This window comes from Pan paniscus, chromosome 10 (assembly GCF_029289425.2).
Source record: "Pan paniscus chromosome 10, NHGRI_mPanPan1-v2.0_pri, whole genome shotgun sequence".
Lineage (NCBI taxonomy): Eukaryota > Metazoa > Chordata > Mammalia > Primates > Hominidae > Pan > Pan paniscus.
In genome coordinates, this window is record NC_073259.2 from 45753697 (window position 1) to 45776098 (window position 22402).

Genomic DNA, 22402 nt, shown 5'->3' on the forward strand with positions numbered 1-22402 from the left:
AAAAACTCTCAATAAACTAGGTATTGATGGAACTTATCTCAAAATAATAAGAGGTATTTATGAGAAACCCACAGCCAATATCATAGTGAACGGGCAAAAACTGGAAGCATTCCCTTTGAAAACCGGCACAAGACAAGGATACCCTCTCTCACCACTCCTATTCAACATAGTGTTGGATGTTCTGGCTAGGGCAATCAGGCAAGAGAAATAAATAAAGGTTATTCAATTAGGAAAAGAGGAAGTCAAATTGTCTCTGTTGCAGATGACATGATTGTATATTTAGAAAACCCGATCATCTCAGGCCAAAATCTCCTTATCTCCTTAAGCTGATAAGCAACTTCAGCAAAGTCTCAGGATACAAAATCAATGTGCAAAAATCACAAGCATTCCTATACACCAATGATAGACAAACAGAGAGCCAAATCATGAGTGAACTCCCATTCACAATTACTACAAAGAGAATAAAATACCTAGGAATCTAACTTACAAGGGATATAAGGACCTCTTCAAGCAGAACTGCAAACCACTGCTCAATGAAATAAAAGAGGACACAAACAAATGGGAGAACATTCTATGCTCATGAATAGGAAGAATCAATATCGTGAAAATGGCCATACTGCCCAAGGTAATTTATAGATTCAATGCCATCCCCATCAAGCTACCAATGACTTTCTTCACAGAATTGGAAAAAACTACTTTAAAGTTCATATAGAACCAAAAAAGAGCCTGCATTGCCAAGACAATCCTAAGCAAAAAGAACAAAGCTGGAGCATCATGCTACCTGACTTCAAACTATAGTACCAGGCTACAGTAACCGAAACAGCGTGGTACTGGTACCAAACAGAGATATAGACCAATGGAACAGAACAGAGGCCTCGGAAATAACACCACATATCTCCAACCATCTGATCTTTGACAAACCTGATAAAAACAAGCAATGGCAAAAGGATTTCCTATTTAATAAATGATACTGGGAAAACTGGCTAGCCATATGTAGAAAGCTGAAATTGGATCCCTTCCTTATGCTGTATACAAAAATTAACTCAAGATGGATTAAAGACTTAAAGATAAGACCTAACACCATAAAAACCCTAGAAGAAAACCTAGGCAATACCATTCAGGACATAGGCATGGGCAAAAACTTCATGACTAAAACACCAAAAGTAATGGCAACACAAGCCAAAATAGACAAATGGGATCTAATTAAACTAAAGAGCTTCTGCACAGCAAGAGAAACTATCATCAGAGTGAACAGACAACCTATAGAATGGGAGAAAATTTTTGCAATCTACCCATCTGACAAAGGGCTAATATCCAGAATCTACAAAGAACTTAAACAAATTTACAAGAAAAAAACCCCATCAAAAAGCGGGCAAAGGATATGAACAGACACTTCTCAGTAGATGACATTTATGCAGCCAACAGACATATGAAAAAATGCTCATCATCACTGGTCACCAGAGAAATGTAAATCAAAACCACAATGTGATACCATGTCACACCAGTTAGAATGGCGATCATTAAAAAGTCAGGAAACAACAGATGCTGGAGAGGATGTGGAGAAATAGGAACGATTTCACATTATTGGTGGGAGTGTAAATTAGTTCAACCACTGTGGAAGACAGTGTGGTGATTCCTCAAGGATCTAGAACTAGAAATACCATTTGACCCAGACATCCCATTACTGGGTATATACACAAAAGATTATAAATCATGCTGCTATAAAGACACATGCACACGTATGTTTATTGCTGCACTATTCATTCACAATAGCTAAGACTTGGAACCAACCCAAATGTCCATCAATGATAGACTGGATTAAGAAAATGTGGCACATATACACCATGGAATACTATGCAGCCATAAAAAAGGATGAGTTCATGCCCTTTGCAGGGACATGGATGAAGCTGGAAAACATCATTCTAAGCAAACTATCACAAGCACAGAAAACCAAACACCACATGCTCTCACTCATAGGTGGTAGTTGAAGAATGAGAACACATGGACACAGGGTGGGTAACATCACACACCGGGGCCTTTCGGGGGTGTGGGGCTTGGGGAGGGATAGCATTAGGAGAAATACCTGATGTAAATGACGAGTTGATGGGTGCAGCAAACCAACATGGCACATGTATACCTATGCAACAAACCTGCATGTTGTGCACACGTACCCTAGAACTTAAAGTATTAAAAAAATTAAAAAAGCTAATAAAAATAAAGTTTTTGAGCTTGCATTCCAGTGTACGAGACAATTATAAATATATTATAAAATGCCAGGTAGTAAGTGCTGTGGAGCCAAAGCAGGGCAATAAGATAGAGATTGACGGCAGGGGATGGAGACAGTCTGAGGGAGGATGGGGAGACCTTTCTTACATACTCAAAATGTTCTGCTTTGTTTTTACAATTATAATAAATGTCATAAAAGAAAAACAAGTATAACAAAATAAAATTGTAGTGTGCAGGATGTAAAGGCTTCCCTGAGGAAAAAATCCCCTGGGCTGAAACCTGAAGTCTCTTAACAGGATAGACATAAAAGAGGAACAGGAGGTGGGTCGGTTGGTGAGTGATGGAGCTGGCAGGAAGGGTCACGGGGCACTTCCCCCATTGGGCCTCAGTCTCCCAACCTAGGAAGAGAGGGCATTGGGCTCCATGACCTCCAAGGCATCCTTCAGATCAGAATGACTCGGGTTCATGGTTGACATACTGAGTGAGTGCAGGGATCATTTGTGAGGCTCTCTTCCTCTCTTTCCTGTTAAATGCTTCTGTCACATGGAACTCTGTCCTAAAGCATCTTCTCTCTTGAGTGGGTTTTCTCTGAGTAAGCTTGTCAATGACTCTTTAACTCATATATTGAGCTCAAATATCTCTTCTGAATGTCAGGACCTACATCCAAGTGCCTCCTGGATATCCCCTCCTTATCCGTAGGCTCATCAAAGGCAACATTTTCAAAACAGGTTATCATCTTCCTCACAAACGTGTTCATTTTCCTGGGCCATCTATTTCAGTAAATGGGTCCCCTCCATCACCAAAACCAGAAACCTGAGGATCATTTTTTATTCACTTATCTTTACTCTAAATATTTAATTGGGGATGAAATCCTTTAGCATCCAACTCAATGACATTTCTCAAATCTGTCTCTTCTAGCTTGCCTTCAGTGCTACAGCCTCTGTTAGCCTACCTCTGACTGGGTTGCTGCTATATTCTCCAAATTCTTCCACAGATGAGATGTTCTCATGGATTGTGACCTCACCTCCTTCAAATCTTGGTTCAAGGGATACTGTCTCATTTGTCCTTTCCTGACCACTCTATTTTACATTGCAAAACTCACTGCCTTCCTCTACCCTGCCCCCATTAACAGTCTCCCTTTCCCTGATCTGTTATTTTCCATAGCACTTTCTAACATATGATATTTGTTTATTATATCTATTATTTCTTTCCTGTCTTTCTCAATTAGAATGTAAGCTCTGCAAGGACAAATATTTTTGTCTGTTGTGTTCAATGGCGTACACTAGGAGTCTAGACCTGTGCCTGGCACATAGTAGGTACTCAACAATAATCTACTGAATGAATGAATGAAACTGCCCTGGCTATATGCTCCATTGCCTCCAGCTTGTCTTCCACGTGTCCAGGGCAAATTTTTTTTTTTTTTAAATTACACTTTAAGTTCTAGGGTACATGTGCACAACGTGCAAGTTTGTTACATATGTATACATGTGCCATGTTGGTGTGCTGCACCCATTAACTTGTCATTTACATTAGATATATCTCCTAATGCTATCCCTTGCTCCTCCTCCCACCCCACGGCAGGCCCTGGTGTGTGATGTTCCCCTTCCTGTGTCCAAGTGTTCTCATTGTTCAATTCCCACCTATGAGTGAGAACATGCGGTGTTTGGTTTTTTGTCCTTGCAATAGTTTGCTGAGAATGATGTTTTCCAGCTTCATGCATGTCCCTACAAAGGACATGAACTCATCCTTTTCATGGCTGCATAGTATTCCATAGTGTATATGTGCCATATTTTCTTAATCCAGTCTATCATTGATGGACATTTGGGTTGGTTCCAAGTCTTTGCTATTGTGAATAGAGCCACAATAAACATGTGTGTGCTTATGTCTTTATAGCAGCATGATTTGTAATCCTTTGGGTATATACCCAGTAACAGGATGTCTGGGTCAAATGGTATTTCTAGTTCTAGATCCTTGAGGAATCACCACACTGTCTTCCACAATGGTTGAACTAGTTTACAGTCCCACCAACAGTGTAAAAGTGTTCCTATTTCTCCACATCCTCTCCAGGACCTGTTGTTTTCCAACTTTTTAATGATTGCCATTCTAACTGGTGTGAGATGGTATCTCATTGTGGTTTTGATTTGTTCAGGGCAAATGTTTCTAAACTACCAATCTTATCATGTGACCCCGTGCTTAGCATCATATGCCGCCTTGCATCACCTTGCATCCATCTATACCAGGCTAATGAAGTTCCTCAGAGAGATACTATGGTTTCATGCCTTCCTATATTTGATCACACCGTTTCCTCTTCCAGGGGTGCTGTCTTCCCAGGGAGAGTAAATATCAGTCAAAATTAGCCTAAGCATCACCTCTTCTCTAAAGTTTTACCAGGTCATACAGAGATAACTGATTCACATTTGTGCTACCACCGTATCCTGTGTGGTAGGTTATTATAGCATTTATTTTGTTTCTTTACATTTCTGTCCACCCCAATTAAATTATAAGTTCTTGGGGGCAAGAATCATGTCTTATTCAATTTCGTATCCTCAGAGCCTGGTACAGTGTCCGGCATTTGCATACTTGTTTAACATTTGTTGAATAAATAAATGGGTATTAAGAAAGCAGTCTAGGAGGAGGGACTTTGGAATCCTGAATTCATCCAGGATTGAAGTAATGATGGGGATGATGGGTGTTATCCAGAAACTCCTTGGCCTCATAATTTTTTTTTTTTGTATCTTTAAGCTGAAAGTAACATTTTTTTTACAGAAGAGGAAGTCCTGTGCATCTGGAATGACTCAACTGTGTTATATTTCTTCTTAGGGCTAGTATCTCTAATTATGAAAAATCTCATCATCATTACTGAGTTCGTCCTTATGGAATCATCTAGAAATCCTCAGATCCAGACCATGACCTGTATGCTCCTGGTGATTTATCTGTTGTCACTGACGGAGAACCTGATGATGATCCTGGTGATCAGGACCAATTCCCACCTTAAAACAACCATGTACTTCTTCTGGGTCACCTGTCATTGTTAGATCTCTGCCTTCCTTCAATCCCTGTGCCCAAGATGCTGCAGAATTTATTAACTCAAAGGTAAACCATCTCTATGTGGTACTGCATTGTCCAGAGTTTCTTTCTCATATTCTCTGGGAGCACAGAAGCCTGCCTACTCCTTGCCATGGCCTGTGATCACTCTACTTCCAACTGCCACCCTCGGCTCAACGATGTGGTTATGAATCAGCCTGTCTGTGTCAGGATGGTGATTGCAGCATGGGCAGTGGGATTCCTAAACTCCTTGACAAAGAATCTTTTCATTTACAACTTACAATTCTGTGGCCCCAGTGTCATCCCTCACTTCTGCTGTGAGCTGCCTTCACTCTTCCCTCTCTCTTGTACTGATCCAGCTGCCAGTGAGGTCCTTCCTGCTGGGTCATGTACATTGCTAGGATTTGTGACTTGCCGCTGGTCCTCTTTTCTTACTCTAACACCATCTCTGCCTCCTAGCCATTTGTTTTTCTGAGGGTCAAGGCAAAGCCTTCTCCACCTGCTCCTCCCACCTCACCGTGGTGCTTTTGTACTATGGTAAGGTTTTATTAAGGTACACAACCCCTCTCTTAGGTTCCATCTTGGAGCAAGTGGTCTGCATTCAGTACAGTGTGATCACATCTTCACTGAAGCCACTCATCTGCAGCCTCAAGAACCAGGAGGTGAAGACAGCTCTGTGTAAAATGTTGAAGCAGTAAACATGCCCCTCCCTGTATGGAGGATTCATGTTACATTTGGTCTGAAGGCAATGAGAAAAAATACTCAAGAGGATGAAGTACATAAATGGCTCATTCCGTCACTTAAGAAAATTGCCGTTTGATGAACATAACCTCTAGGGTCTGGGTAATAGAAGATTCAAGCGTGAGATGGCTTATTTTATTGTATTTGGTAAGAAAATAAACACTGAGAAATAGGCCCTGGAATGGAGTTGTGTGGGGAGACAGAGTCCAAACCTGCTCGTTTTGCTTAAGAGTTTTGAAAGTATAGAACTCCCAAGGGTTTTAAAACATAAGAGTGTGAAATACTCTTCAGAGTGTAAACTAGTTACTGACTGAAGATGGTACTGAAGGAAGATTGCTTCATCCACCTGACTTGGGGGCCCCTAAAATGTTGATGTGTCTGATTAGAGTTGACTAACTTTCTGGATGCCAGAAAGCAAAGACACAGATTGCCAAGAACTCACCCTAACCTGTTCAAAGGAAAAATAACTGTTTCAGGTGTGCTAATAATAACATTGTGAATGTCTTGCATAGAATCTGGTTGCTTGGTGACTAGAATGGGGACTTCCTTAGGATCCAAGGTGACAAATGTCTGTGCTGTCTCAGAATGATGTTTCATTCAACCCTGGGGATACCAAGTCAATGAGTACACTCAGCATCTGCCAGGCCCATTTAGCCAAGCCTTTCCAGAACCCCCGTCCAAGTGGCCTTGACACACACACTGTTTTGAGTGACATCATTGCTCTTTTGTGTGCAGGAACTATGTATTGGCCCCTCTTTCTCAGAGTGATGTGCATACACATTTAATCAAATACATTTATTTCTTGTCCCAAAAGATATATGGGGTGGGGGGACAATAAGCTCAAAACCCAATGTGGAGGCTGGCCCACATGTTCCCTTTAATGAAATACTTACCAGGCACCATGGTCTTTCTACCCTTAAGTATTAAAGAAAAACAAGATTTTCTTTTTATTTGGCATTTTCTTAATTTATTAAAACTTGAAGTAATAAACATTATTGGTTTGTTTTATATTTTTATTATAAACTTTTAATCTTAAGTGTATAATAAATTATATAGAATTAGTGTGTAATAAATTGTATAGAATTAGTAGGGGGAATGGGTAGCAGATGAACAAGAGAAATATTTTACAATTTTTAAAGATGTCAGTATAAAAAACCCACTTTTTTCAGAAAAAAGTATACTTTATCTTAAAGTGTATTTCTACAATAAGTGTAATGATTATATATCAATAGAAATTACCACTTGGGTCAGTTATTCTAGAAACTGACAAGTCATCTGATTGTTTTTCAAGGTAAAGGGAGGTTTTAGTCAAGAGTATACCCAATCATATACTTCAGGTGGAGCATCTGGTTCTCCCCTAAGTGATACAAATTCAAGATATACTTAGGACTAACAGAACTTAGGGACTTTTTTAAATAAGGGAAGAGTTAATAACAACATCATTATGCCCTTTCCCCCTTTCTTTGTATTTTTAAGATAAACTTTCTAAAGTGGATCTATTTAAATCTAGATTATGGGCATAGTGGAAAGGGTGGCCTTCCCCACAACAAACTCTAATAGAGGATACAAATGAAGTCATATAAATTGTTGTTAACAATATATCGTCTGCATCTTACAAACACTCCCTTCCTCATCTGCATCCTTGAGGGATGGGTCCAACGACCAATCTATACACAATTTCTCCTCCCTTAGGAGACTGGGGAAGTTACTGGCACAAGGTGGCATGCATGCTTGTCACCTACTGCAGACCCTCATGCAGTAATTCTCCCTGGTGGGCCACCCCACCAGCCTTCCACATATACCTTGGATGTATGAATTTTGTTGGTGAAAGCATGGCTTACATTCAAACTGCAACCCCTCATCTTCTCATTCTCATTCTCTCTTTTGTTGCTCTGTTATCAGTATTTTATGATCTTGATTTATATTGTCCATGAGTTTGCATAAATATTTGTATTAAATTACAGTCCAGCCGAGAGAATATTAGAGTCTAGAAATGCTACTTGCCAGGCCTACGAATTGTTTTAAAATCATTTTTAAATATTTTTCAATTTGATAGGGATTAGATCTTTCATTTGTTTGCATTTATTTTTCCCATAAATAACATTTAGTATTTTCTGAAATGTTTATTAAACATTAGCATTTCCTATTTTATCATCAGCATACCATTTTCTATTTTCCTACTGAATGCATACTATTAGTTTTTTATTTGTATGAGGCATTTACTTATTTACCTATTTTTTATTGATACATAATATTTGTACATTTATGGGGTACATGTGATATCTCGTTACATGTGTAGAATGTGCAATGATCAAGTCAGGGTATTTAGGATATCCATCACCTCGAGTATTTATCATTTGTATGTAATGGAAACATTTCAAGTCTATTCTACTTCTAGCCATTCTGAAATATATACACATTATTGTTAATTTTAGTCATCGTATGCTGGCATAGAACATTAGAACTTATTCCTTCTATCTAAATGAATCTTTGTACCCATTAGCCAACCTCTCTTCACCCAGCTACCCAGCCCTCCCAGCCTCTATGATTCCTCCCAGTAACTATTATTCTACTCTCTATCTCCATGAGATCAACTTTTTAAGCTCCCACATTTGAATGAGAACATGTGATACTTGTCTTTCTGTGTGTGGCTCATTTCACTTAATATAATGATCTTCAGTTCCATCCATGTTGCTGCAAATGACAGGATTTCATTCTTTTTTGTGGTTGAATAGTATTCCATTGGGTATGCATGCCATATTTTCTTATCTATTCATTCATTGGTGGACACTTAGGTTGATTCCACATACTGGCTATTGTAAATAGTGCTGCAATAAACATGGAGTGCAGGTATCCCTTTGATATACTGATTTCCTCTCCTTTGGATAAATCTCCATTGGCAGGATTGCTGGATTGTATGGTAGTGCTATTTTTAGTTTTTTGAGGTGCCTCCATAATGGCTGCACTAATTCACATTCACATAAAAAATGTATAAGAGTTCACTTTACTCTGCATCCTCACCAGCATTTGTTATTTTTTGTCTTTTTAATAATAGTCATTCTAACTGAAGTAATATGATATCTCATTGTGGTTTTGATTTGTGTTTCCATGATGACTGGTGACACTGGAAAGCCCCAAAGCATCATTCAAGCCCCTTTTCTACATCTTTGCCAAACTCAGAATGTCTAGGACAAGATGGTGAGCTCTATAGTTATTGACTTTAAGGCCCAAACCTAAGTACAAAAGGCTTGGAACTAAACGTCTGAAACAATTTCATTTGAAGTATCCTGTTTGTTCTCATATGTATACTCTTAATGGCCAAAGCACATAATCTTGTCCCAGAGAGCGAGGACAGTCTGAGGCAATGGCAGATGCAAGAATCCACATAAGATGGGACTTCAAGGGCAGTGCTTTCCACTGAAAATTATCTGCTTCCTGACCTGGTGGCCTGCACTGTGCTGTCAGGAGCTCTGGAAGGTGACTTCTTGCTTCTATTCATTTTGCCACAAGACTATTTTGTCCCCATTTTTTCTTGAGGACTCCAGTCCCCTCTCGATCTTTATTTTTAACTATAAATGATATCATGTGTTACAATTTACAAAATTGTGTGTACAGTGCAAAGAATAAAAATACATCAGTCAACTGTGTATTTATCCTGACTGAAGCAATAGAATACTTCCAGAGCCTTAGAAGCCCTGTGTGTGACTCCCGTTATATTGCTGTCTCCCTCTGCCCAGAGGTGACCATTGTCCCAAATTGCACAGTACTCATTTCCTTGCTTTTATTTATAGTTTACCACTTATTTGTTATTCCTAAATAAGATTGTTGAGCTTTTCCTGTTTTTGAAATTCATATAACTAGAATCATATAGTATGTTTTCTACTGTGATTTGCTTCAGAAATACTGAACAATATTTCTTCTCGTGTTTTGAGAAGTCTTTGTAGGCAATATATGGCTGCATTTTGATTATGTTATCCAGTCTTAAAATTATTTTCTTTTAAGAGGAGAGTTTCATCAATAATCATTACAATGATTATTAATGTATTCAGGCCGGGCATGGTGGCTCACACCTGTAATCCCAGCACTTTGGGAGGCCGAGGCGGGTGGATCACCTGAGGTCAGGGGTTTGATATCAGCCTGGCCAACATGGTGAAACCCCATCGCTACGAAAAACACAAAAATTAGCCAGGTGTGGTGGCATATGCCTGTAATCCCAGCTACTCGGGAGGCTGAGGCAGGAGAATTGCTTGAACCCAGGAGGTGGAGGTTGCAGTGAGCTGAGATTGCACCACTGCACTCCAGCCTGGGTTACAGAGTGAGACTCCATCTCAAATAATAAAGATAATAATAATAATAATAATTATTATTATTATCGATGTATTCAGATCCATTTCTATTTTTCCCACATCTTCATCTTCCTTTTCTTTCTGGCTCTTTTTCCTATTCCATTTTTCTCTTTGCTTGTCTCTTCTTTTGCTGGCTATCCTATCTTTTTTATCATACTAACATCGCCTAACAAAGTCACCTAGTAAAGTTAGCATCTTTATCCTCTTCCAAGCCAATATAAAGGCCATAAGACACTTTAAATCAAAACGTGAATTTATATGCTATTTCAATCCAGGATTTTAGTTCTTTCTTTTTCCTCCACACATTAGATATTTTTATTAGTATTTTAGTTATACAGTCAGCTTTTGTTTAGGTTTACTCATATATTTAACATATCTTTGCTTACCTTTCTTCCTGAAAATAATGATTTTTCTATATAGCATTACACACAGGATGCTGAAGAAATGTAACTTATCAAAAGGTATACATTCTCCTTTTAAATGAAAGGGGAATTTCATCATTTCCTTATATAATTTTAACATAAAAATATGGATAGTACCCAACAGGTAGATTTTTAACCTCCTCCCCCTCTGTCCTCTAGTAGCCCACAGTGTCTATCATTCGTATATTTATGTCCACGTGCTCAATGTTTAGCTCCCACTTAGAAGTGAGAACATGTGACATGTGATTTTCTGTTCTTGCATTAATTTGCTTAGGATTACAGTCTCCAGCTCCATCCATGTTGTTGCAAAGGACATGATTTCATCCCTTTTTATGGCTGCTTAGTATTCCATGGTGTATATGCATTATATTTTCCTTATCCAATACCTAGGTGATAGAATCCATACTCCAAACCTCAGCATCATGAAATATTCTTATGTAACAAATCTATATATTTACCCTCAGTATGTAAAATAAAAATTGAAGGGAGGAGCCAAGATGGCCGAATAGGAACAGCTCCGGTCTACAGCTCCCGGGGTGAGCAATGCAGAAGATGGGTGATTTCTGCATTTCCATCTGAGGTACCGGGTTCATCTCACTAGGGAGTGCCAGACAGTGGGCACAGGTCAGTGGGTGCAGCGCACCGTGCGCGAGCTGAAGCAGGGCGAGGCATTGCCTCACTCAGGAAGTGCAAGGGGTCAGGGAGCTCCCTTTCCTAGTCAAAGAAAGGGGTGACAGACGGCACCTGGAAAATTGGGTCACTCCCACCCGAATACTGCGCTTTTCCGACGGGCTTAAAAAATGGCGCACCAGGAGATTAAATCCCACACCTGGCTCGGAGGGTCCTACACCCACGGAGTCTCGCTGATTGCTGGCACAGCAGTCCAAGATCAAACTGCAAGGCGGCAGCGAGGCTGGGGGAGGGGCGACCGCCATTGTCCAGGCTTGCTTAGGTAAACAAAGCAGCCAGGAAGCTTGAACTGGGTGGAACCCACCTGCCTGCCTCTGTAGGCTCCACCTCTGGGGGCAGGGCACAGACAAACAAAAAGACAGCAGTAACCTCTGCAGACTTAAATGTCCCTGTCTGACAGCTTTGAAGAGAGCAGTGGTTCTCCCAGCACGCGACTGGAGATCTGAGAACGGGCAGACTGCCTCCTCAAGTGGGTCCCTGACCCCTGACCCCTGAGCAGCCTAACTGGGAGGCACCCCCGAGTAGGGGCAGACTGACACCTCACACGGCCTGGTACTCCTCTGAGACAAAACTTCCAGAGGAAGGATCAGACAGCAGCATTCGTGGTTCATGAAAAACCGCTGTTCTGCAAACACTGCTGCTGATACCCAGGCAAACAGGGTCTGGAGTGGACCTCTAGCAAACTCCAACAGACCTGCAGCTGAGGGTCCTGTCTGTTAGAAGGAAAACTAACAAACAGAAAGGATATCCACACCAAAAACGCATCTGTACATCACCATCATCAAAGACCAAAAGTAGATAAAACCACAAAGATGGGGAAAAAACAGAGCAGAAAAACTGGAAACTCTAAAAAGCAGAGAACCTCTCCTCCTCCAAAGGAATGCAGTTCCTCACCAGCAATGGAACAAAGCTGGACGGAGAATGACTTTGACGAGTTGAGAGAAGAAGGCTTCAGACGATCAAATTACTCTGAGCTACGGGAGGACATTCAAACCAAAGGCAAAGAAGTTAAAAACTTTGAAAAAAAATTTAGACGAATGTATAACTAGAATAACCAACACAGAGAAGTGCTTAAAGGAGCTAATGGAGCTGAAAGCCAAGGCTCGAGAACTACGGGAAGAATGCAGAAGCCTCAGGAGCCAATGCGATCAACTGGAAGAAAGGGTATCAGCGATGGAAGATGAAATGAATGAAATGAAGCAAGAAGGGAAGTTTAGAGAAAAAAGAATAAAAAGAAATGAACAAAGCCTCCAAGAAATATGGGACTATGTGAAAAGACCAAATCTACATCAGATTGGTGTACCTGAAAGTGACGGGGAGAATGGAACCAAGTTGGAAAACACTCTGCAGGATATTATCCAGGAGAACTTCCCCAATCTAGCAAGGCAGGCCAACATTCAGATTCAGGAAACACATAGAACGCCACAAAGATACTCCTCGAGAAGAGCAACTCCAAGACACATAATTGTCAGATTCACCAAAGTTGAAATGAAGGAAAAAATGTTAAGGGCAGCCAGAGAGAAAGGATGGGTTACCCACAAAGGGAAGCCCATCAGACTAACATCTGATCTCTCGGCAGAAACTCTACAAGCCAGAAGAGAGTGGGGGCCAATATTCAACATTCTTAAAGAAAAGAATTTTCAACCCAGAATTTCATATCCAGCCAAAGTAAGCTTCATAAGTGAAGGAGAAATAAAATACTTTACAGACAAGCAAATGCTGAGAGATTTTGTCACCACCAGGCTTGCCCTAAAAGAGCTCCTGAAGGAAGCACTAAACATGGAAAGGAACAACAGGTACCAGCCGCTGCAAAATCATGCCAAAATGTAAAGACCATCGAGACTAGGAAGAAACTGCATCAACTAACGAACAAAATAACCAGCTAACATCATAATGACAGGATCAAATTCATACATAACAATATTAACTTTAAATGTAAATGGACTAAATGCTCCAATTAAAAGACACAGACTGGCAAATTGGATAAAGAGTCAAGACCCATCAGTGTGCTGTATTCAGGAAACCCATCTCACCTGCAGAGACACACATAGGCTCAAAATAAAAGGATGGAGGAAGATCTACCAAGCAAATGGAAAACAAAAAAAGGCAGGAGTTGCAATCCTAGTCTCTGATAAAACAGACTTTAAACCAACAAAGATCAAAAGAGACAAAGAAGGCCATTACATAATGGTAAAGGGATCAATTCAACAAGGAGAGCTAACTATCCTAAATATATATGCACCCAATACGGGAGCACCCAGATTCATAAAGCAAGTCCTGAGTGACCTACAAAGAGACTTAGACTCCCACACATTAATAATGGGACACTTTAACACCTCACTGTCAACATTAGACAGATCAACAAGACAGAAAGTTAACAAGGATACCCAGGAATTGAACTCAGCTCTGCACCAAGCGGACCTAATAGACATCTACAGAACTCTCCCCCAAATCAACAGAATATACATTTTTTTCAGCACCACACCACACCTATTCCAAAATTGACCACATAGTTGGAAGTAAAGCTCTCCTCAGCAAATGTAAAAGATCAGAAATTATAACCAACGCTCTCTCAGACCACAGTGCAATCAAACTAGAACTCAGGATTAAGAAACTCACTCAAAACCACTCAACTACATGGAAACTGAACAACATGCTCCTGAATGACTACTGGGTACATAACGAAATGAAGGCAGAAATAAAGATGTTCTTTGAAACCAACGCGAACAAAGACACAACATACCAGAATCTCTGGGACACATTCAAAGCAGTGTGTAGAGGGAAATTTATAGCACTAAATGCCCACAAGAGAAAGCAGGAAAGATCCAAAATTGACACCCTAACATCACAATTAAAACAACTAGAAAAGCAAGAGCAAACACATTCAAAAGCTAGCAGAAGGCAAGAAATAACTAAAATCAGAGCAGAACTGAAGGAAATAGAGACACAAAACACCCTTCAAAAAATTAATGAATCCAGGAGCTGGTTTTTTGAAAGGATCAACAAAATTGATAGACCGCTAGCAAGGCTAATAAAGAAAAAAAGAGAGAAGAATCAAATAGATGCAATAAAAAATGATAAAGGGGATATTACCACTGATCCCACAGAAATACAAACTACCATCAGAGATTACTACAAACACCTCTACGCAAATAAACTAGAAAATCTAGAAGAAATGGATAAATTCCTCGACACATACACTCTCCCAAGACTAAACCAGGAAGAAGTTGAATCTCTGAATAGACCAATAACAGGAGCTGAAATTGTGGCAATAATCAATGGCTTACCAACAAAAAAGAGTCCAGGACCAGATGGATTCACCGCTGAATTCTACCAGAGGTACAAGGAGGAACTGGTACCATTCCTTCTGAAACTACTCCAATCAATAGAAAAAGAAGGAATCCTCCCTAACTCATTTTATGAGGCCAGCATCATTCTGATACGAAAGCTGGGCAGAGACACAACCAAAAAAGTGAATTTTAGACCAATATCCTTGATGAACATTGATGCAAAAATCCTCAATAAAATACTGGCAAACCGAATTCAGCAGCACATCAAAAAGCTTACCCACCATGATCAAGTGGGCTTCATCCCTGGGATGCAAGGCTGGTTCAATATATGCAAACCAATAAATGTAATCCAGCATATAAACAGAACCAAAGACAAAAACCACATGATTATCTCAATAGATGCAGAAAAGGCCTTTGACAAAATTCAACAACGCTTCATGCTAAAACTCTCAATAAATTAGGTATTGATGGGATGTATCTCAAAATAATAAGAGCTATCTATGACAAATCCACAGCCAATATCATACTGAATGGGCAAAGACTGGAAGCATTCCCTTTGAAAACTGGCACAAGACAGGGATGCCCTCTCTCACCACTCCTATTCAACATAGTGTTGGAAGTTCTAGCCAGGGCAATCAGGCAGGACAAGGAAATAAAGGGTATTCAATTAGGAAAAGAGGAAGTCAAATTGTCCCTGTTTGCAGATGACATGATTGTATATCTAGAAAACCCCATTGTCTCAGCCCAAAATCTCCTTAAGCTGATAAGCAACTTCAGCAAAGTCTCAGGATACAAAATCAATGTACAAAAATCACAAGCATTCTTATACACCAATAGCGGACAAACAGAGAGCCAAATCATGAGTGAATTCCCATTCACAATTGCTTCAAAGAGAATAAAATACCTAGGAATCCAACTTACAAGGGACGTGAAGGACCTCTTCAAGGAGAACTACAAACCACTGCTCTATGAAATAAAAGAGGATACAAACAAATGGAAGAACATTCCATGCTCATGGGTAGGAAGAATCAATATCGTGAAAATGGCCATACTGCCTAAGGTAATTTATAGATTCAATGCCATCCCCATCAAGCTACCAATGACTTTCTTCACAGAATTGGAAAAAACTACTTTAAAGTGCATATGAAACCAAAAAAGAGCCCGCATCGCCAAGTCAATCCTAAGCCAAAAGAACAAAGCTGGAGGCATCACACTACCTGACTTCAAACTATACTACAAGGCTAAAGTAAACAAAACAGCATGGTACTGGTACCAAAACAGAGATATACATCAATGGAATAGAACAGAGCCCTCAGAAATAACACCGTATATCTACATCTATCTGATCTTTGACAAACCTGAGAAAAACAAGCAATGGGGAAAGGTTTCCCTATTTAATAAATGGTGCTGGGAAAACTGACTAGCCATATGTAGAAAGCTGAAACTGGATCCCTTCCTTACACCTTATACAAAAATCAATTCAAGATGTATTAAAGACTTAAATGTTAGACCTAAAACCATAAAAACCCTAGAAGAAAACCTAGGCATTACCATTCAGGACATAGGCATGGGCAAGGACTTCATGTCTAAAACACCAAAAGCAATGGCAACCAAAGCCAAAATTGACAAATGGGATCTAATTAAACTAAAGAGCTTCTGCACAGCAAAAGAAACTACCATCAGAGTGAACAGGCAACCTACAAAATGGGAGAAAATTTTCACAACCTACTCATCTGACAAAGGGCTAATATCCAGAATCTACAATGAACTCAAACAAATTTACAAGAAAAAAACAACCCCATCAAAAAGTGGGTGAAGGACATGAACAGACACTTCTCAAAAGAAGACATTTATGCAGCCAAAAAACACATGAAAAATTGCTCACCATCACTGGCCATCAGAGAAATGCAAATCAAAACCACAATGAGATACCATCTCACACCAGTTAGAATGGCAATCATTAAAAAGTCAGGAAACAACAGGTGCTGGAGAGGATGTGGAGAAATAGGAACACTTTTACACTGCTGGTGGGACTGTAAAGTAGTTCAACCATTGTGGAAGTCAGTGTGGCGATTCCTCAGGGATCTAGAACTAGAAATACCATTTGACCCAGCCATCCCATTACTGGGTATATACCCAAAGGACTATAAATCATGCTGCTATAAAGACACATGTACACGTATGTTTATTGTGGCATTATTCACAATAGCAAAGACTTGGAACCAACCCAAATGTCCAACAATGATAGACTGGATTAAGAAAATGTGGCACATATACACCATGGAATACTATGCAGCCATAAAAAATGATGAGTTCATGTCCTTTGTAGGGACATGGATGAAACTGGAAATCATCATTCTCAGTAAACTATCGCAAGAACAAAAAACCAAACATCGCATATTCTCACTCATAGGTGGGAATTGAACAATGAGAACACATGGACACAGAAAGGGGAACATCACACTCTGGGGACTGTTGTGTGGTGGGGAGAGGGGTGAGGGATAGCATTGGGAGATATACCTAATGCTAGATAACGAGTTAGTGGGTGCAGCGCACCAGCATGACACATGTATACATATGTAACTAACCTGCACATTGTGCACACGTACCCTAAAACTTAAAGTATAATAATAATAAATTAAAAAAAAGAAAAAAGCAGGGGTTGCAATCCTAGTTTCGGATGAAACAGACTGTAAACCAACAAAGATCAAAAAAGACAAAGAAGGGCATTACATAATGGTAAAGGGTTCAATTCAACAAGAAGAGCTAACTATCCTAAATATATATGTACTCAACATAGGAGCACCCAGTTTCATAAACAAGTTCTTAGATACCTACAAAGAAACTTGGACTCTCATGTAATAATAATGGGAGACTTTAACACCCTACTGTCAATATTAGACAGATCATTGAGACAAAAAATTAACAAAGATATTCAGGATGTGAAATCAGCTCTGGCTCAAGTGGACGTGATAGATATCTACAGAACTCTCCACACAAAACCAACAGAATATACATTCTACTCAGTACCACGTGGCACTTACTCTAAAATCAATCACACAATCGGAAGTGAAACATTCCTCAGCAAATGCAAAAGAACTGAAATTATAAGAGAGAGTTTTATACCACAGTGCAATCAAATTAGAACTCAAGATTAAGATACTTACTCAAAACCACACAACTACATGGAAATTGAACAACCTGCTCCTAAATGACTCCTGAGTAAATAATGAAATTAAGGAAGAAATCAAGAAATTCTTTGAAACCAATGAGAACAAAGAGACAATGTACCAGAATCTTGGGATGCAGCTAAGGCAGTGTTAAGAGGAAAAGTTATGACACTATGTGCCCACATCAAAAAGATAAAAAGATCTCAAATTGACATTCTAACATCACATCTAAAAGAACTACAGAACCAAGAGCAAACCAACAGAAAAGCAAAGCTAGCAGGAGACAAGAAATAGCCAGGATCACAGTGGAACTAAAGGAGGTAGAGAAAAACCCTTCAAAAAAAATCAACGAATCCAGGAGCTGGCTTTTTGAAAAAATTAATAAAATAGATATACCACTAGCTAGATTAATAATGAAGAAAAGAGAGAAGAATCAAATCAACACAATAAAAAATGATAAAGGGGCTATCACCACTGACCCCACAGAAATACAAACAAGTTTCAGAGAATACTATAAACACCTCTATGCACATAAACTAGAAAGTCTAGAAGAAATGGATAAATTCCTGAACACATACACCCACCTGAGACTGAACCAGAAAGAAGTTGAATCCCTGAATACACCAATAATGAGTTCTGAAATTCAGGCAGTAATAAACAGCCTACCAAACAAGAAACAGCCCAGGACCAGAAAGATTTACAGCTGAATTCTACCAGAGGCACAAAGAAGAGCTGGTATCATTTCTTCTGAAACTATTCCAAACAATTGAAAAGGAGGGACTCCTCTCAAACTTATTACATGAGGTAAGCATCATCCTGATACCAAAACCTGGCAGATATATAACAACAACAAGAAACTTCAGGCCAGTATCCCTAATGAATATCAATGCAAAAATCCTCAATAAAATATGGTAAACTGAATTCAGGAGCACTTCAAAAAGCTTACCTACCATGATCAAGTCAGCTTCATCCCAGGAATGCAAGGTTGGTTAAACATATGCAAAACAGTAAACATAATTCATGATGTAAATAGAACTAAAGACCAAAACTAAATGATTATCTCAATAGTTGCAGAAAAGGCCTTCAATAAAATTCAACATCCCTTCATGTTAAAAACTCTCAATAAACAAGGTATTGAAGGAACATACCTCGAAATAAAAAGAGTCATATATGACAAACCCACAGCCAATATCATACTGAAGAGGCAAATGCTAGAAGCATTCCTTTTGAAAACTGGCACAAGACAAGTTTGCCCTCCCTCACCATTCCTATTAAACATAGTATTAGAAATTCTGGCCAGGGCAATCAGGCAAGAGAAAGAAATAAAGGATACTCAAATAGGAAGAGAGGAAGTCAAATTGTCTTGTTTGCAGATGACATGATCCTATATCTAGAAAGCCCCATCATCTTAGCCCAAAAGCTTCTTAGGCTGATAAACAACATCTGCAGTCTCAGGATACAAAATCAATGTGCAAAAGTTACAAGCATTCCTATACACCAACAACAGACAAGCAGAGAGCCAAATCATGAATGAACTCCCATTCACAATTGCTACAAAGAGAATAAAATTCCTAGAAATACAGCTAACAAGGGAAGTGAAGGACCTCTTCAATGAGAACTACAAACCAAATCAGAGAGGACATAAACAAATGGAAAAGCATTCCATGCTCATGGATAGGAAGAATCAGTATTGTGAAAATGGCCATACTGCCCAAAGCAATTTATAGATTCAATGCTATTCCCATTAAACTACCATTGACATTCTTCACAGAATTAGGAAAAATTATTTTAAAATTCACATGGGACCAAAAAAGAGCCTGTATAGCCAAGACAATCCTAAGCAAAAAGAACGAAGCTGGAGGCATCATGCTACCTGACTTCAAACTACATTACAAGGCTACAGTAACAAAAATAGCATGGAACTGGTACAAAAACAGACACATGGACCAATGGAACAGAATGGAGAACTCAGAAATAAGTTCTACAACCATCTGAACTTTGACAAACCTGACAAAAACAAGCAATGGGGAAAGAAAATCCTTTAAATGGTGCTGGGAGAACTGGCTAGCCATATGCAGAAAATTGAAACTGGACCCCTTCCTTACACCATATACAAAAATTAACTCAAGATAGATTAAAGAGTTAAATGTAAAATCCAAAACTATAAAAACCCTAGAAGAAAATCTAGGCAATACTATACAGGACAAGGGCACGGGCAAAGATTTCTTGACAAAAATGGCAAAAGCAATTGCAACAAAAGCAAAAATCAACAAATGGAATCTAATTGAACTAAGGAGTTTCTGCACAGCAAAATAAAATATCATCAGAATAAATAGAGAACCTACAGAATGGGAGAAAAAAATTGCAATCTATCCATCTGACAAAGGTCTAGTATCCAGTCTACAAGGAACTTAAACAAATGTACAAGAAAAAACAAACCCCATTAAAAAGTGGGCAAACAAATGAACAGACACTTCTCAAAAGAAGACATTTATGCAGCCAACAAACATATGAAAAAAAGCTCAACATCACTGATAATTAGAGAAATGCAAATCAAAACCACAATGAGATATCATTTCATTCCAGTCAGAATGGCAATTATTACAAAGTCAAGAAACAACAGATGCTGGCGAGGCTGTGGAGAGATAAAAATGCTTTTACACTGTTGGCAGTAATGTAAATTAGTTAAACCATTATGGAAGACAGTGTGGCGATTCCTAAAAAAACCTAGAACCGGAAACACCATTTGACCCAGCAATCCCCTTACTGAGTATATACCCAAAGGAATATAAATCATTCTATTATAAAGATACATGCATGTGTATGTTTGCTGTAGCACTATTCACAATAGCAAAGACATGGAATCAACCCAAATGCCCATCAATGATATGAAGAATTTTCTTCTGGATGAAGGAAATGTGGTACATATACACCATGGGATATCATGCAGCCATAAAAAGGAATGACATGATGTCCTTTGCAGGGACATGGACAGAGCTGGAAGCCGATATTGTTATCCTCAGCAAACTAATGCAGGAACAGAAAATCAAACAATGCATGTTGAATAGTGAGAACACATGGACACAGGGAGGGGAACAACACACGCTCGCGGCTGTCAACAGGGGTAGGGTAGGGATGTGGGGGACAGGGTGAGGGAGAGCATCAGGAAAAACAGCTAATGCATGCTGGGCTTAATACTTAGATGATGGGCTGAAGGTGCAGCAAACCACCATGGCACATGCTTTTGTATTAAACAAACCTGCACATCTTGCACATGTACCCGAGAACTTAAAATAAAATAAAATAAAAAATTTAAAAAGACAGTATAGTGCTATTGCAAGAACAGACAGATCAAGAAATGTAATAAGAAATGTAGAAATCAAAAACATTAATATAAGCGTTTAGAACAAGTTTATAAACCCTCATCTCTAATTCTAAACTCTCCAAAACGCTCTAAAAACTAAACTTTTTTTTTCCTCAAAACTAATTTGGAGGAACATTGGAAGTTAACTGACATGAGGCTATTTGTAGCCTTGTATCCCACTTAGGAGTACTCAGACGTTTCACTATAGATAGTAATGTGTTTGATTATGGGCATGTTGCATAATATGTGGTATATTACATATGTCTATTTTCTGAACGATTGGGACAATCTCAGAAATGAATTAAAGTATAGATGGGTGAAGGTTAAATTTTCACTAACTTGTACTTTCCTCTTTCTCTTCAACAGAAAGATCTAAATCTTAGTGTTTTCATATGTAGAGGACTTTAAAGTCAATTTATTATTCATGGAAGGTTTTCAAACTTGATTATATTTTTAAGGCTTCTTCCTGAGGAAAGGGGGTTACTAAATGCTCCTGCTTTGTTTTTAAATGGAGAAACATAAGTAGTTTCTACAGATAAGTTGAGTAGAAAGTCTTGATGGAAAGGCAGATACAAGAGAAGAAAAAGAACATGGTTGGTTCCAGGAGATGCTCAAGGAGAATGGTGCTATCTTTGGGTACTTACTCAACATCCCTCCTGGCACAAGATTACCACAAGGGACCATCTGGCACAAGATTACCAACAAATTCATGAAGAAATACAGATAAGTCACACAAACTAGCCGTGAGCTTTCCTCAGGATTGAAGGAGATGAAAGAGTAAAATAAGAAATACCAGATTCTCTTAGCTGGGAACAAAAGACTCAAGACAGCCTCCACTGGATGCCACAGCACCTTAGCCTCTACCTAGAAGTGACCTTCAAGTGAACTGCTCTGAGTTTGAGCATGACTTCAGACCTAGCATTGACTGGGAGCTAAGTGTGCTTTGTGGGAAATGCAATTGTAGCCCTCTGTGGAAGACAATTACTGCTGGAGAGAGTTTTTTTGCACATATTGCATTCCTGCTGTGGAGGCAGCTGACAGCCTAGCTTGAAATGCAGTGTGTGTTTTGGACCCGGGACAGCCCTGTTCACTGAGGAGGTGAGTGAGC

The 22402-nt window shown here is 39.2% G+C and overlaps 1 protein-coding gene and 1 pseudogene across 1 annotated transcript in view; one reads left to right on the top strand and one right to left on the bottom strand.

Moving 5' to 3' along the window:
* The window catches only part of LOC117975443 (testis-specific H1 histone), a 183861-nt gene that overhangs the window by 76393 nt on the left and 85066 nt on the right, over positions 1 to 22402 (bottom strand). The window lies entirely within an intron of this gene.
* LOC134728459 (olfactory receptor 8S1-like) overlaps positions 1 to 22402 on the top strand; it is a 45591-nt pseudogene that overhangs the window by 14418 nt on the left and 8771 nt on the right.